The sequence below is a fragment of the Podarcis raffonei genome, chromosome 4 (genome assembly GCF_027172205.1).
Source record: "Podarcis raffonei isolate rPodRaf1 chromosome 4, rPodRaf1.pri, whole genome shotgun sequence".
In the NCBI taxonomy this organism is placed as follows: Eukaryota; Metazoa; Chordata; class Lepidosauria; order Squamata; family Lacertidae; genus Podarcis; species Podarcis raffonei.
Genome location: NC_070605.1, coordinates 86,553,746 through 86,569,693, shown reverse-complemented (window position 1 = coordinate 86,569,693; position 15,948 = coordinate 86,553,746).

Genomic DNA, 15,948 nt, shown 5'->3' with positions numbered 1-15,948 from the left:
AATCCAAGTATTCATTCATAATTAAACATATATTTTTGGGGGGACAAGGAGAGCCTGTGATAGAATTGTATTGGATATTATCTCCGACCTAACCAGGAAACAGCGATATCTGCTTTTGGAACATTTTTTGATATTCTAGAGTAAAGTGCAAGGACAGCCACTTCTTATAAAGGTAAGGACCACTTCATGCAACACCATTTTAGGTGTGTTCCTGTGATGTTTTCGGAGTAGAAATAGAAAAGCAATGTGTGAATGCTGCCAACGTGCTAACAAAGCACCATTCAGGTGCACTCAGTAGGGAGCCAGAATTGACCGCAGCTCCCTTTTGAGGGTACACTGGGTAGAAATCAAGTTTTGCTGCCGTGTAATGTGCGCAACACCACCAATGAATACTTTGATACTTGGGATATGTAACATCAACAACATGCCCTCTATGTCGAACATGCAATAGCATCTTCTCCAAAACTCCTTTTTCAAGTCATCTTTTTTCATCACTAATTCGCACAGGTAAAAAAGGATAAAGGACCCCTGGATGGTTGAGTCCTGTCAAAGGCGACTATGGGGTTGCGGCGCTCATCTCGCTTTCAGGCCAAGGGAGCTGGCGTTTGTCCACAGACAGCTTTCCAGGTCATGTGGCTAGCGTGACAAAGCCACTTCTGGCACAATGAGACACCGTGACGGAAACCAGAGTGCATAGAAATGCCGTTTACCTTCCTGCCGCAGTGGTACCTATTTATCTACTTGCACTGGCGTGCTTTCAAACTGCTAGGTTGGCAGAAGCTGGAACATAACAACGGGAGCTCACCCCATTGCGGGGATTTGACCCGCCGACCTTCTGATCAGCAAGCCCAAGAGGCTCAGTGGTTTAGACCACAGCACCACATGCATCCTACACAGCAGGGTGGGGGAAGCTAAACTCCACAATATTTCAGTGATACCATATTTTCCCACTATTCAAAATGGCTTTTTGTGTTGGGGGTTGGGGGAGATGGGTTGTCTAGCACACTTGCCTTCCCGTCTGCCTCAGTAGCAGTTTGTCATGCAGACTGAAGTGTGGTTTCACAGCCATTATAGGCACTTATTGGCTAGTGCCTGGGGTGTCACCAAAGACAAGCGTCACAACTTGCCTCTTCCCATGTTCTGACACTTATCCCAGTGTTGAGCTTCTAAAGTGGCCACTTGCCCACACTAGCCAGACCCAAGCAACCATTTCTAGGCCAGGAGCTTTATTCCTTTATGAACAGTCTTCTGTGGGCTTCATGCCAGGGGTGAGGAAGGTCAGAGGCAAAAGCGGCATGGTTCAAGGACAAAATTCTGGCCAAGCAAAAGCCAAGTGTAGAGGAGGACCAGTGAGGCCTAAGTAAAGTGGGGGTGTAGGGCAAGTCTCAAGGGCCATAGAGAGGACCACATTCATACACGAGACTTGAGATGCCTTGCCCCCGACATATAAAGCGGACCCCTGACCATTAGTCGTGGCCGACTCTGGTGTTGCAGTGCTCATCTCACTTTATTGGCCGAGGGAGCCGGCGTACAGCTTCTGGGTCATGTGGCCAGTATGACTAAGCAGCTTCTGGCAAACCAGAGCAGCGCACGGAAACACCGTTTACCTTCCCGCCGGAGTGGTACCTATTTATCTACTTGCACTTTGACGTGCTTTCAAGCTTTCATATAATCAATTGTCCCGTCCCATCAGCCATTGCACTTTCCAGCAAGAATGGAAGGATCAGCTTCATTTCTCTCAGTTACTTATTTTTCCAGACTTAATTTCAGTTCTCCACATTTTTACAGCAATTAGTGGGCTTCTTTAAAAAAAAATGCACCTCATGAAACTTAATCAGCATCTTAGTGCAAATTTATTCTATTAAGCACATTTTTAATGTCATTTTCACAAAATGTGCACCTTTTGCAAGCTGTCTCCACTAACATCATGCAATTTTTGTTTGTTCTTTTCACCAATGTTTGAATGTCTATGAACACTCCCCCCTCATGTATGTGTTTTTGTAAGCATTGGTTGGAGAACTGCGTCGCCGAATTTGGAAATGTGAATTTTGTAGGGTGGCCGGTTCTCATACTGTTTCAGAAAGCGTAGGGTGGAGAGGTTCACCTTTAAAAGTGAATTGAATCAAGTTTCTCCTCCGTCTCTACTTTCCAAAGGAGACAGTTCACACATTCATCTGCCAGGAAACGAGTGTAGAGAAGTTGAGTGATGTCTATGTAAGTCTTCAACACACCCAACTTCAGAAGGGCTTACTGCTGTTGAAATTGTCAAAGGATTTCTTCAGACTTTGCCTTGCGACTGGTCATAGAATCGTAGAGTTGAAAGGGACCCGCAAGGGTCATCTAGTCCAACCCCCTGAAATGCAGGAATCTCAGCTAAAGCATCCATGACAGATGGCCATCCTACCTCTGCTTAAAAACCTCCAAGGAAGGAGGAAGGAGAGTCAATTTCTACTCCCTCAGATATCCCAGTAAACCCTTATTTTCTCCTTTCCTTCTCTTAGCCTTTATAAAGATTTGTGTGCTCAGTTTCCCCTTTATGCTAAATGTGCCCATTACCTCTAAATCCCAATGCATAAAACAAAAACTGAATATTCTTAGAAAAGCATGCAGATGGTTTGAGCTGAGACCTTTTTTTTTTAATGGGAGGCTTATTTTATTGAGGGGGGAACAATAAATAGGAAAATTAGAAGCCGGTAATAGAGCCATAATGATGGCAAAGATTTGCAGATATTGAATACGCATAAAAGGCTTCATAAATAAAACAAAAGGTGCATATCCTTTTGGAACTGTGCGCATGGTTGAGATGTGGAAATCATACCATGTTCACGACCTTGGAGGGAGCCTTAAACTTTGACATAATTATAGATGCGCACCTTTCCAACTTGTCAGTCTAGCCTTTCCCTGAGGATTGTGCTTTTCTCAGATTCCTAGAAGAGTACAGAAGTCGATATCCAAAGATCTTCAACAGAATACACAGATGAGTTTCACACTTGCGGACGATCAATTATCTGGAAGGGGGGAGGCAACTCCAGTGGCCTTCCTCTATTCTTTTAGTCAAAGGGAGAACTAGGTTAGATACTTCCTGGGCAATTTTTAATTACTAGCGACTAATTCCATATCTGAAGTATTCAACAGAAAAGATCAACAATGCTGTGTTTAAATATTATATATTAGCCCATGTAGTAAAAGTGAGTTTTTGTGTTTGTGTGTTTACTTTTACTACGCATGTACAATAACAATTCATTAATTGCAGTTGACTGGGCAGACCTCTAAAATGAGATCTGGCTTTCATCATTCCTCTTGTCTGTTTAGTCTTGAAGATCTTTGCAACAGCCAGCAGGCTGATGATGAATGAATGAATGACTTTTAGGCTAGGTGAATATGTCAATTTTGGTTTCTCTCAGTTTCTAATGTTTCTGGTTTAAAGTTCAGTTCTTGACATTTCCACATTGTTTTGTGATTTATTTATAAGTCCTCATGAAAATTCATTAACATTTTAGGGCAAATTTCTCCTAATATATACATTTTTTTGTATGCCATTTTGCCAAATATTTTGCAATGCATTTCCCCCTAATATAATGCATTTTTTTCATGTGATTTTCACTAGCATTTGCTTTTGTATGTATGCTGTTCCCTAGCAGATGAAATTTTGTATGCTTTACTTGTCTAGAGTGCGGATCTCAAAGGATGACTTTGTTTCAGTTCATGAAGTGTGAATCGGGTGGGTTTGCCTTGAAATGCGAACCAACCCAAGGTTCTCCCCATCTCTGGTGACTCTAAAACTACAGCCAAAATTGTGATCTGGTGCAATATAAAAACTAAGAATGCAATGTGATCCTTGGCAAGGGCTGTCAATGCATCTACAAAACCCTGCTGTTCATGCCAGCTGGAGCAGAGTCATGGGGCAGGTAAACAATTGCACAAGCATGGAGCGATCACATGATGATGGAGGGTAGGGCTGGATCAAGCAGATCTCCACATTCCTCAGTCTCGTCCTACCTCTGACAAGACTCCCAGAAGCAGCACAGCCGCCGGCAGTTTTGACAGGGAGTTCTGTGCTGATGTAATGGTGCTGACATCATTTTGCAGGCTGAATCCAATAGGCTGTGCGGAGAGAAACCTCCACCCAATGCAGCCCCCACCTGAAGCCCAGCGCAAAAGGGTTTGTATCGCATCCTAAGACGACAAGCTCGAGACCATCAAATTTCAGGGTCAAGTGTCACCTCAGCAATGTCAACCAGTAAGCAGATCTCTTATGTCTTAGCAGGCAGCGGCAGAGCAAGCCAATCGGGCGCCTGGGGCAGCACGTATGCCTTGCGTCCAGGGGTGTGGCTAGCCGCCCGCAGGGCGGGACCAGGTGGGGCAGGACACTCTATGGGGCCTCTGAGGAGTCTGCCTGCCTCCTCCCACTCAGCCACCCTACAGCTGAGGGGGAGGTTTGGGGCAGTGCGGAGCCTGCAGACGCCCAAGCCATGGCGTTACTCCCATGAGAGACGCGTGGCTCGGGCATGCTGCAGGCCCCCCCAGTGAGTGCCACCTGGCATTTTGTCACCCCCCTCAGTGGTGACACCTGGGGCGGCCCGCCCCCACCACACACCACTTCCTCCGCCCCTGTTAGCAGGGCATTTTTTCAGCCGGAACCCTCCGGAACTCAGTTCCAGCACCCTCGGGTGGACGCCATTGCCATTAAAAGGGCAAGAGAGGCGTTCATGATGAGTTCTGGCACCTCTTTTTCTTGAAAAATAGCACTGTGTCTTAGCCTCCATTCCCATTCCGTTGCCCATCTGTAATGCGGGTATAATATTATATGAGTGTTTTAACATTTTCTAAACATTTTGAGTGATTTGTAAGAGAACATTATTCACAGTCATTTATTTGTTCGTTTCGTAGGCCGCTCCAAAAATGGGGGCGCTGTTCGGCAGCGAGTAAATAATTTAAAGAAATAATACGGGCGCCGTAAGAATTGTTAAGAAAATGTGTGTGAAATGCTTTGTGGATTTGAGATGTGCTCTGCTAATGTGCGGTTTGTCAAGCAACTTGCCTCGTCCTCATTGAGCAACTCATAAATACCCTCTTCAGTAAAGCCTTTCCTGAACCACCAGACACCTACATAACTCAAGTGCAAAACCCTGGGGTCGTTATTAGAGGATAAGGTTGTGTAAAAAGTCTAGGAAACTCGAACCAAGAAACTTTTCCGCCCCAAAACTGCGGAGGCTTGCTAAACCGGAAAGGGCTCATCATATCAGATATAACTCAAATCCATCCATCTTGTCCTTTGTTGTGGTCTATTTAGTTTGATACGGTAAGTTCTGAAACTTGGACCACCTGAGGCTGGAAGATATTAGATTTTGGAAGCATCAAAAAGTTTTCAAGATCGGTTTACTTCTGTGCAGAGAATCTGAGAATGCCTGAGGCTTGGACAATATGAGCTGTTTAACTAAAAGTTTTAATTCAAATATATCATTCAGTTATGGCCAGCTTAAAGGCACAGGCGTGCTAAAACCTTTTTCATTTAATATAACAGCTAATCTAATACTTTTATACTAAATTACAGGTTCGTCTTAAATACCCTGTAGCACATGAATACATATGTATGGCTCCATGTCATGGTAAGTTGTTGGGAGTTTTTTGAACATGCATAAAATTATTTAAAGCACTTGTTTATTTATTTGGCTGATTTATTTATTTGTCTGAAACATTTATAGGCTGCCTCTCCATCGAAGAGCCTCGAGGCAGCTTACAACACTGTTTTTTTAAAAAATCAATTTAAAAGTATTAACAATATAAAAGCAGCCATGAGGAAATACTAATGCAGACAAAATAAAATTTCAGGTGCAGCAAATAAAACAAGTTCCATTCAGAAGTTTCTCAAGAAGACCACATTTTAGCTGCTATCCCAGGGACTAAAGTCTAAAAGATTTTGCCTTTTGATTCACCTGCTGAACAGCAGGATCAGTTTATGAACAGTGATTGATTGATTGATTGATTGACTGCGGAAATGGATAAAAGCCCCAAGTCCAAACAATGACTATCATCAGTGCAGGTAAGGGGGGGAAGTAATTTTAATTTGTATCATCTACAACAGTGTTCAAAAACAGCTGGAGGCACAAGGTTGGGAAACACTGATCTACAATACTGTCTTATTTATTTTATAGTACAGTACATTGACTATTACTTTCATTTTATGGATCAATGGTCTCGTTAGTAAAATTCATGTTAAATGGCTGTTTTAGGGGTTGTTTTTAAAAGTCTGGAACAGATTAATCCATTTTGCATTACTTTCTATGGGAAAGCGTGCTTTGGAACAGACTCCCGGAACGAATTAAGTTTGAGAACCAAGGTACCACTGTACCTCACATCAGTCGACAGTCCACCACCTGTACTAGGAACTAAATGTAGGATCTGAACACCCTTCAAAGGCGGCCTCATCTATAGTGCACTGCAATAACCTAACGTGGATGAAATACGGGCATGTAGAATCATGACCCATTTTCTGTGTCCAGTTTCTCTGGGTAAGAATACATCTAATACACATCCAAACCTGCTGAGCAGAGCTCCTAGATGCCACCATCTGAGCATCTTGGAGAACAACCAGATCCAGTGTCACTTCCAAGCTTCGTTCCTGGGTCTTCACGGAGAGTGCGACTCTATGTAAGTCGAACAGGTAACACCTACAGCCAGATCACTGGGAACAACTGACAGCAGCTTTGTCTTGTATTGATTGTATTTCTGTTTGTTTGCCTGCATCCAGTTTGCCATCAATCCCAGATTCATCAGAAGCAGATGAAAATGAGAGAAACTGATGGCACTGCAGCTCAAATCTCCAGACGGCTTCACCATTTCATGTAAATATTAAACAACTTAGCAATCTATATACGGTTAAGGGGACATTAAGGGTGAGTTTCTACAAGCAATTTTTTAATGGAATTAGACCACAACGCTTACCGGTCCCTGTAATTCGTCCCTGAGTATAAATGTTCCCCCAAGTGGTAAAACCATATAAAATGAATCAATTGATTTATTGCCCTGTAGAAAATGTATTTAATTTTAATTTATTTAAAGCATTTTTCCAAGCTCATGTTAAAAAAAAAAAAAGCCAACCATGGTAGCTTGAAAATGTCAATAGTAAGAATGTCCTTGCCTTGCCTTCAGGCTTACAATCCGAATGACGCAAATTGAAAAGAAGGGAAAGGAGCTGGGAATTAGGACTGAAACCGCAGTATGTGGTTTTCTCCTGCTCTGCACAATGTAATAATTTCAGGGAATGGGTAAGTCATTCCCTGGGTGGGTGGGTGTACACACACACACACACACACACACACACACACACACCTCTTTCTGTGCTACCCACAATTTCTGATTGGTTTTTGTAGCCAGTCATTATTTGTAGTCACCTCTCCTGCAAAAGGGACGCGGGTGGCGCTGTGGGTTAAACTACAGAGCCTAGGACTTGCCGATCAGAAGGTCGGCAGTTCGAATCCCCGCGACGGGGTGAGCTTCCGTTGCTCGGTCCCTGCTCCTGCCAACTTAGCAGTTCGAAAGCACCTCAAAGTGCACGTAGATAAATAGGTACCGCTCTGGCAGGAAGGTAAACAGCGTTTCTGTGCGCTGCTCTGGTTGGCCAGAAGCGGCTTAGTCATGCTGGCCACATGACCCAGAAGATGTACGCCGACTCTCTCAGCCAATAAAGCGAGATGAGCACCGCAACCCCAGAGTCGGTCACGACTGGACCTAATGGTCAGGAGTCCCTTTACGTTTACCTTACTCCTGCAAATCGTCTGCCACACATAAAGGATTCAAGTGAGGGCAGAATCCAATCTCTTACTTTGCACCAGATTAGAGGGAACACTCCGAAGCCTGCTGGGGGGAGGGTCCCCTTCTATTATTAATTAACCAATTAATTTGATGTACATCCCACCCTTTCTCCTAAAGGAGTCCAGGGCAGAAAACCCAACAGTAGTGTAAAAAGAAAAGTTTTAAAGCATTCTTTGTTGTTGTTTAGTCGTTTAGTTGTGTCCGACTCTTCATGACACCATGGACCAGAGAACGCCAGGCACCTCTGTCCTCCACTGCCTCCCACAGTTTGGTCAAACTCATGCTTGTAGCTTCGAAAACGCTATCCAACCATCTCGTCCTCTGTCGCCCCCTTCTCCTTGTGCCCTCCATCTTTCCCAACATCAGGGTCTTTTCCAGGGAGTCTTCTCTTCTCATGAGGTAGCCAAAGTACTGGAGCCTCAGCTTCACAATCTGTCCTTCCAGTGAGCACTCAGGGCTGATTTCCTTCAGAATGGAGAGGTTTGTTCTTCTTGCAGTCCATGGGACTCTCAAGAGTCTCCTCCAGCACCATAATTCAAAAGCATCAATTCTTCGGCGATCAGCCTTCTTTATGGTCCAGCTCTCACTTCCATACATCACTACTGGGAAAACCATAGCTTTAACTATACGAACCTTTGTTGGCAAGGTGATGTCTCTACTTCTCAAGATGCTGTCTAGGCCTGTCATTGCCCTTCTCCCAAGAAGCAGGCGTCTTTTAATTTCGTGACTGCTGTCACCATCTGCAGTGATCATGGAGCCCAAGAAAGTATTCTAAAAGTATTAAAAGTATTAAAGTATTCTAAAGTATTAAAGCATTCTAAAATCAGTTAAAAGCATTCTCTTGGCCAATGATTTCCAGGTTGCAGGAACAGCATCTTTCAGCCACCCAATGCCCAGGAATGTTTTTAGCTTCCTCCTGAAAGTCACTGATGAAGGGAGTTAGATCACCTCACCAGGGAGTGCATTCTGCCACTGAGAAGGCCACATTATGGACCAATGGCAACTGGGAAGCCTTCGGTGGTGGCAACACCAACAAACATTCACATGCCAATGATAGAGTCTGAGGCAGTTGATATCGGGGAAGTGTTTATCCACAAATGTGGTCAACGGAAAGCAGGCACGGCAACTCTACGGTGCAGTGGTGTCATCAACCCACTCAATATCCCTTAGCAGGGGGTTCAGACCCTCTCCTTATTGAGGGGGCAGAGGAGGCCAAAGAGCTGAGCCAAGCATGGTGCAGGCTCCTTCTGAGCATGAGAGAAGGAGCCGCAGCTATTGAAGCCGGGCAAGGCCTCCTCCAGATGACATGCCTCCTCCTGATGCCATGTGTAAGACACATGTCACATACGTGACACCACAGGCATGTGACGTGCCACTTCTCCCCCCCCCAAAAAAATCTTTGCCCGAAGGTGCCGCCTCTAATAGGAAAAGTTTCCTAGTCACTCCTGGAAGGTGGGAGAGCATTTCTTTTTATATATATAAATTTTTATTGATTTTAACATATAAATTATAAAATGTACCACAAAACTTATCACTTATACAATCTTTTTGGACTTCCATCAGCACCTCTGATGATCCACCGTTTTAACCACTTATACATTTCTTAACTTTACATCTCTTAACAAATCATCCCCCCTTCTCCATTTTTGCAATACTTCCAATAATACTCCTCACAAAACTTCTTGCAAACCTACAAACGTCGTCTGATCTTCACAAATACTTTTCAAATAGTCCGTAAATTTAGTCCAGTCTTTGGTGAATTTCTGGTCCCGCCAGATTCGAATCCTTCCTGTTAGTTTATCTAATTCTGCATAGTCCATTAACTTCATCCTCCATTCTTCAATCGTCGGTAATTCTTCTTGCTTCCATTTTTGAGCCAATAATATTCTTGCTGCTGTTATTGCATATAAAAAGAGCTTACGTTCCTTTCTATTTATATCACTCCCCACAATGCGCAAGGTGGGAGAGCATTTCTGAGGGTGCTGGTGATGCCACGTTATGAACAATGCGCTGTTCCTCTCACACTAACCACTCTCATTACCTCAGGTCTGAAACCGCATAAAGAATGTGGCAGTTGCACATCTTAGTTGCAGCTACACAAGCATAGATTGTATCATTTAATGTCACTGGTAACAAACAAACGAGAAAGCTAGTTAAGCATTCTGAGTCACTTGCCTCATAATTATTTTGTCACTTATTGGACTTCCTGTAGACACAAAACAATTTCTACCTATATGCACATTTAATCCTATTGATCAAAACATCATGTAGGGAGTGATTGTACTTAGAATTCCATATTAAAGGCAGCAGTTTTAATAACCTGTCAGATTTGCTGGAAGAAATACAGATTTTGAACGAGCTATTGAGTTTCAGCAAATACCAGTAGGAGATTTCTTAAGAAAATCAATTACGGTAAGGTTTAAAATACTTGACAAATAGACAAGTAATTCCAGGTCTAATGTTGTCTAAATTAAAAATTTCCAATGTATCTATTAACAAGTACATGCTAAAGTCCATTGTTTAGTCTGACTTCGGAGGAGATCCTAGGTAATATGACCAGCCATCAGAATTGCATGTTCTCCTAAGAGCTGCTTCATGCATCGCAAGTTTAGCAGCACATGTAAATGTGGTGGAGAGCTACACCAAGTCCACCTCACAGACATGCTCATCCCAAGAAAACTACATGTGAGTCCCATGGTGAATAATGGGAGCTTAAGTTAACTGTAACAAGCTCATCGCATTGATTTCAATGAGACTTAAATTTAGCTCACTCTGGACAGTAGACGATGGTCCTCATCCAACAGTAGATGTGCTTGTATGTAAGGTAAAAAAAGGTAAAGGACCCTTAGAAAATTAAGTTCAGTCAAAGGCAACTATGGGGTTGCATCGCTCATCTCGCTTTTAGGTTGAGAGAGCCGGCATTTGTCCACAGACAGCTTTCCCGGTCATGTGGCTAGCATGACTAAGCCACTTCTGGTGCAACGGAAAACCATGATGAAAGCCAGAGAGCATGGAAATGTCGTCTACCTTCCTACCACAGTTGTACCTATTTATCTACTTGCACGGGCGTGCTTTCAAACTGCTAGGTTGGCAGGAGCTGGGACAGAACAATGGGAGCTCACTCCGTTGTGGGGATTCAAACCGCCAACCTTCCGATCGGCAAGCCCGAGAGTCAGTGGTTTAGACCACAATGCCACCCACGTCCAGTGTGTATGTGTATAACCCCTGATCATAAGGATGGAGGAATGAGCCTTGTCCTTTCTCTCCCCTTCCCAAAAAAAATCTGGTCTGACCAACCCTGTGCACACATATGGTTCCAGCTGCTGAATTGGACCAGGAACTGTGTTTGCAGCACTTGTCAATGCACACAGATCTTGAGGCATATGGGCCCCTAGCTGGATGCAGGCAGAGACGTTTTTATGGGCACACATACAAAGTTTTTGATTCACATGTGAAAAGCTGCTCTTACGTTACAGAAGGATTTGATTCATATTTCGCAGCAGCTCAACCATAGACCAGTGAAGAGAAACATGTAATGCACTCTTAATAAAATATGAAATTGCCTATTAAAAATTTCAAAATGGCTTCTCCATATCTGAGATTATTTATGGCAGAAATAAAAGAAAACTCTCAAAATGTGTTGTAATTTAATATTCCACTATATTTGTATGTAAAATAGCAAATGGAGAACACACACTTAGGCTTATATAGCTGACATTTATTATCTATACATCATTCTGTAATTTAGAAACATGAATCTCAGTAATTTTCTAGTCATTCAGTGCAACAGTTTCCATTTTATATTTATCCTGCTCAATTAAAAGGATTCCAAGTGTTAACAGATTTTAGTTTGGGCTTGTGATTTTCCTTCTACTGTTCTAAAAATACATATTTGGCTATAAAGAGCGCTATTATTCTGTGACAATACTGTATTATTTCAGATCAGTGGCCCATCTGTTCCAGTTTTTTTGAGTAATCTCAAAAAAGGCTCCAATGAATTTTTTCCCAGTTTTTCAGCTCAAAAATTCAACTAAGTTTTACTTAGATCAGAGCCGTTGAAATTAATGAACATGACTTAGATAGCTCCATTAATTTCAATAGATCTATTCTGAGTAAAATTTAAGTGAGTGCTACCCAGTGACCTCTTGAAAAATACTATGACTTGGATCTGTGGAAGCAAAAGCATTGAGTGAAAAGTATGTCTACTCACACACAAGAAGTTCCCATTTCAGCTCATTTATGCTCACACACAGGAGGTCTTCAATATATATTTTAATCACATGTCATATTCCACATCATTCTGGGAGATCCACAGACAGGAGCAACTTTTGATGGGGCACAAGGTGCTGAGGAAGGAAGTGGCTGGCAGGAAAGTCCCCTCACTTTGGGTCTAAACCTATTTAAAATAAATGCTTAGGTTTTTCAAAATCTAATTTGCCATCATTGTTTCTTTGGGCAGTGGAATAGCATGGTGAATGAGATGACTTGATGAAACTACATAGCCAATGCTATGATCCCAACCTCGGACAACGTGGTGAATGGAATGAGATTACCATGCTAAAAAACTCAGTCACCTTGCCAGCACCATCACAACCAAAATCATTGATAATACAGTGGTACCTCAGGTTACATCCCATGGACTGCAAGAAGATCAAACCTCTCCATTCTTAAGGAAATCAGCCATGAGTGCTCACTGGAAGGACAGATCCTGAAGCTGAGACTCCAATACTTTGGTCACCTCATGAGATGAGAAGACTCCCTGGAAAAGACCCTGATGTTGGGAAAGATGGAGGGCACAAGGAGAAGGGGACGACAGAGGACGAGTTGGATAGTGTCTTCGAAGCTACCAGCATGTTTGACCAAACTGCGGGAGGCAGTGGAAGACAGGAGTGCCTGGCGTGCTCTGGTCCATGGGGTCACGAAGAGTCGGACACGACTAAACGACTAAACAACAACAACACCTCAGGTTACATACACTTCAGGTTACAGACTCTGCTAACCCAGAAATAGTGCTTCAGGTTAAGAACTTTGCTTCAGGATGAGAACAGAAATTGTGCAGCGCTGTGGTGGCGGCAGTGGGAGGCCCCATTAGCTAAAGTGGTGCTTCAGGTTAAGAACAGTTTCAGGTTAAGAACAGACCTCCGGAACAAATTAAGTACTTAACCCGAGGTACCATTGTACCTAATAGAATATATTAAGTTTATGTACTGTATCTTATCTCCGTTTCTAGACTTGCATTTTGGTTTGGCTTTTTGACCTGAAGTCTTTGCTTTGTAACATGTATGATGTAAAAGTATCAGCATTGTGGCATGGGAATTTGGGGGTACCACCCTGCGTGTGTGTGTGTGTGTGTGTGTGTGTGTGTGTGTGTGTGGACATTGTAAGTATGTATTCATATGACCGCTTGCTGGTATGAGAAAGAAAGTGAATTCTTTTTTACTGTTATTAGTGTGCTGGGGAAGAGAAAGGTTGGACTTTCAGCCAGATACACTGATTTTTCTTTTAAATGGAAGGTTAGTCGCTCTAGGGCAGACAGATTTTTCAGAAGTTTGGAAGGGGTGAATAGGTTAATTCTGTTTTCTTCATATTTCTCATTTTCCCAGTCCGATGTTAAGTTCGCAACATTTCCACATCATGGTTTTTTGTATTTAAAAAAGTCATCATGAAAACCCAGCCACATTTTAGTATGAATCTGTCCCGATATACAAAGCAATTTTTTCCATAATGTAATGCATATCTGAATGCCATTTTTGTGATAGTATGCATTTCTGGGCACACTTTACCCTAACAGATGAACATTACTTGACAGGAGAACTGCGCTGCAAAATTTTGAGAAGGATTTCAAAGAATTGCTGTGCTTTGGTTTATGGATCATTTTGAAAAATCTGAGGTAGGTAGGTTTATTTTTAAATGTGAATTGAATGCAATCTCTTCCCCCAACCCTATAAAGAGTACATAGGTCTCTTGCTTTTCTCTTCTTTTAATTTTATGTGCAGTATGTTTGGATGTCATCAGCCTTCTCTCTCTCACTCCTCCCCCCCCAAAAAAAATATACGTTGTATGTCCATTCCTTCTGGTTTCTTTTCCTTTGGGGATACCCAGGACTCTTCACTGACAGATCTTGGTATCCAAGGGGGAGTATACTAGCAGGATTAAAGGCGAGACCCTCAATTAGACTATCTCTGATTTCTTCAGATGTTTTTTCTAATCTTTTAATATGGGATTAAAGTGCGCTAAGACCATAGATTGCTTTTATTCTTAACGAAGATCTTCTCAGCTGCATTTCAAGATTGTCAATATCCTTTTTCTTATTCCTTCAAAAGTGAGCAGTCCCCCCTCCCCCTTTTTTTCTTAATTTGGAGTAATTCCCATCTAGACGATGATGATAATGAACTTTTGTCAGTTCCTATGTGACGCCAAGTACAAAATAGCTTGATAAGAAATGTGAAGCGTACATGCGTTTCTCAATGATCTGCAGGAAACTCCCTGAGAGACTGATTAGCCTGTACTTGTCACATATAAGGGGAGATAATTATGGAGGCTTAACGGAATATGTGGTGGATCTTTGGAGAAGAGATGACTAGATCTAAGACCGTCTCATAGATCAGCTCTAATTTTTAATATTACACATAATGTGAGTGGGGGGTTTGAGCTTTACCCCAGAGCCTTCGTACCAGTGACTCTTCCAACAGAATGACATCAAATTATTATTTTTTTCCAGAGTGTAAAAACAGTTCAAACGAGATTATCTTTAATTAGTATAATCTTATGAACCCATTGTGAAAACTTTATTGCACCCATGCTGGCTCTCCCTTATTCCTTATTTAGAGACTCTTTATTACATTCCACATTGCAATCCTTAATGGTGGAAATGAATACATGGCACTTAAAAGTAATATTGTTGTATTTCTTTATTTAATAAACACCATCTTCTTCTTTAATTCCAGGGCTAATAGCTTTCTTTTATGGATCACGGTATATTAGATAACAATACCTTATAGATTTTTCCTCCCCCTTTTGTTTTTAAGTAAAGATTGTGGTGCTCCCTTAAGTCATTTATATGCATTAAAAATGGATTTGTTAAGCAATCCCAGTAATATATTAAGTGCATTTAATAAATACTTGGACAATAATTACTACATTTCATAATAGTAGCAGCAGGTTGGTTATGAAGGGGTAAACTGTTGCAAATCAGGAATCCTCCTCACCAAGCTCTCTCTTAAGTACCAACTCCTCTCTGACTGACCCACCTTGATTTCTTGCTTCTCGCTTGTTTATCTGGCATGTTGTCTAATCGCTACACAACTACTTACAGGCACAAGCACACTAAGTCCTCCTTCCTGCTTCTTGTGTACCTTTCATCTTCTTCTATCTCATTTTCTACCATCCTCCTTACCTGGATGAAAAGAGAAATGTGGATTTTCAGTAACTGCAGAAGCCCAAGGCTGTGATATAAGGGAGGTAAATAAAATGAGCACAATACACCTCAAGGTGTTTGGTGCTCATTTTATTTATAATCTCCTTCCTTCTTCTTCTTCTTCTTCTTCTTCTTCTTCTTCTTCTTCTTCTTCTTCTTCTTGAAGAAGAAGAAGAATTTGCTATTTATATATATCTATACTTAAAGGGTACACTATTGCAGGTCATGAGTGATTCACCCCAAGCTGCCCCCCCAACTTTCAAAGTTTGAAGCCACTAGGGCAGGCCTGGAGCATCTTAACCTAAATCCCCATTGTCAACAACTACTCTATTCACTGAACAATCAAAACTCTTCGGAGATGGTTAGGATTTATAATAAAGTTGGCAACAACCAATAATAAAGGGATTTAGGTGGCACAACATCATCAATGGCAGGAGGAAAAGTGTCATGGAACAAGTGTGTTTCTTGAAAGAATCCCTCAGGATACGGATTGGCAATGTAGTCTTTTGCCTTTCTGGGGCAGACATGAAATAACAATATAATGACATTTATATGGAGGGGATCTAATAAATGTATTTAGTAAATGTATATATCCCACATCCATTCTCACGCACACAGATACACACCTACATTTCCACACATACGGATAACCTCATTCCAGCAACCCAAATGCCTTCTTAAAAAAGGTTTCCCTTTAAATAACGGTTGTTGGCTTG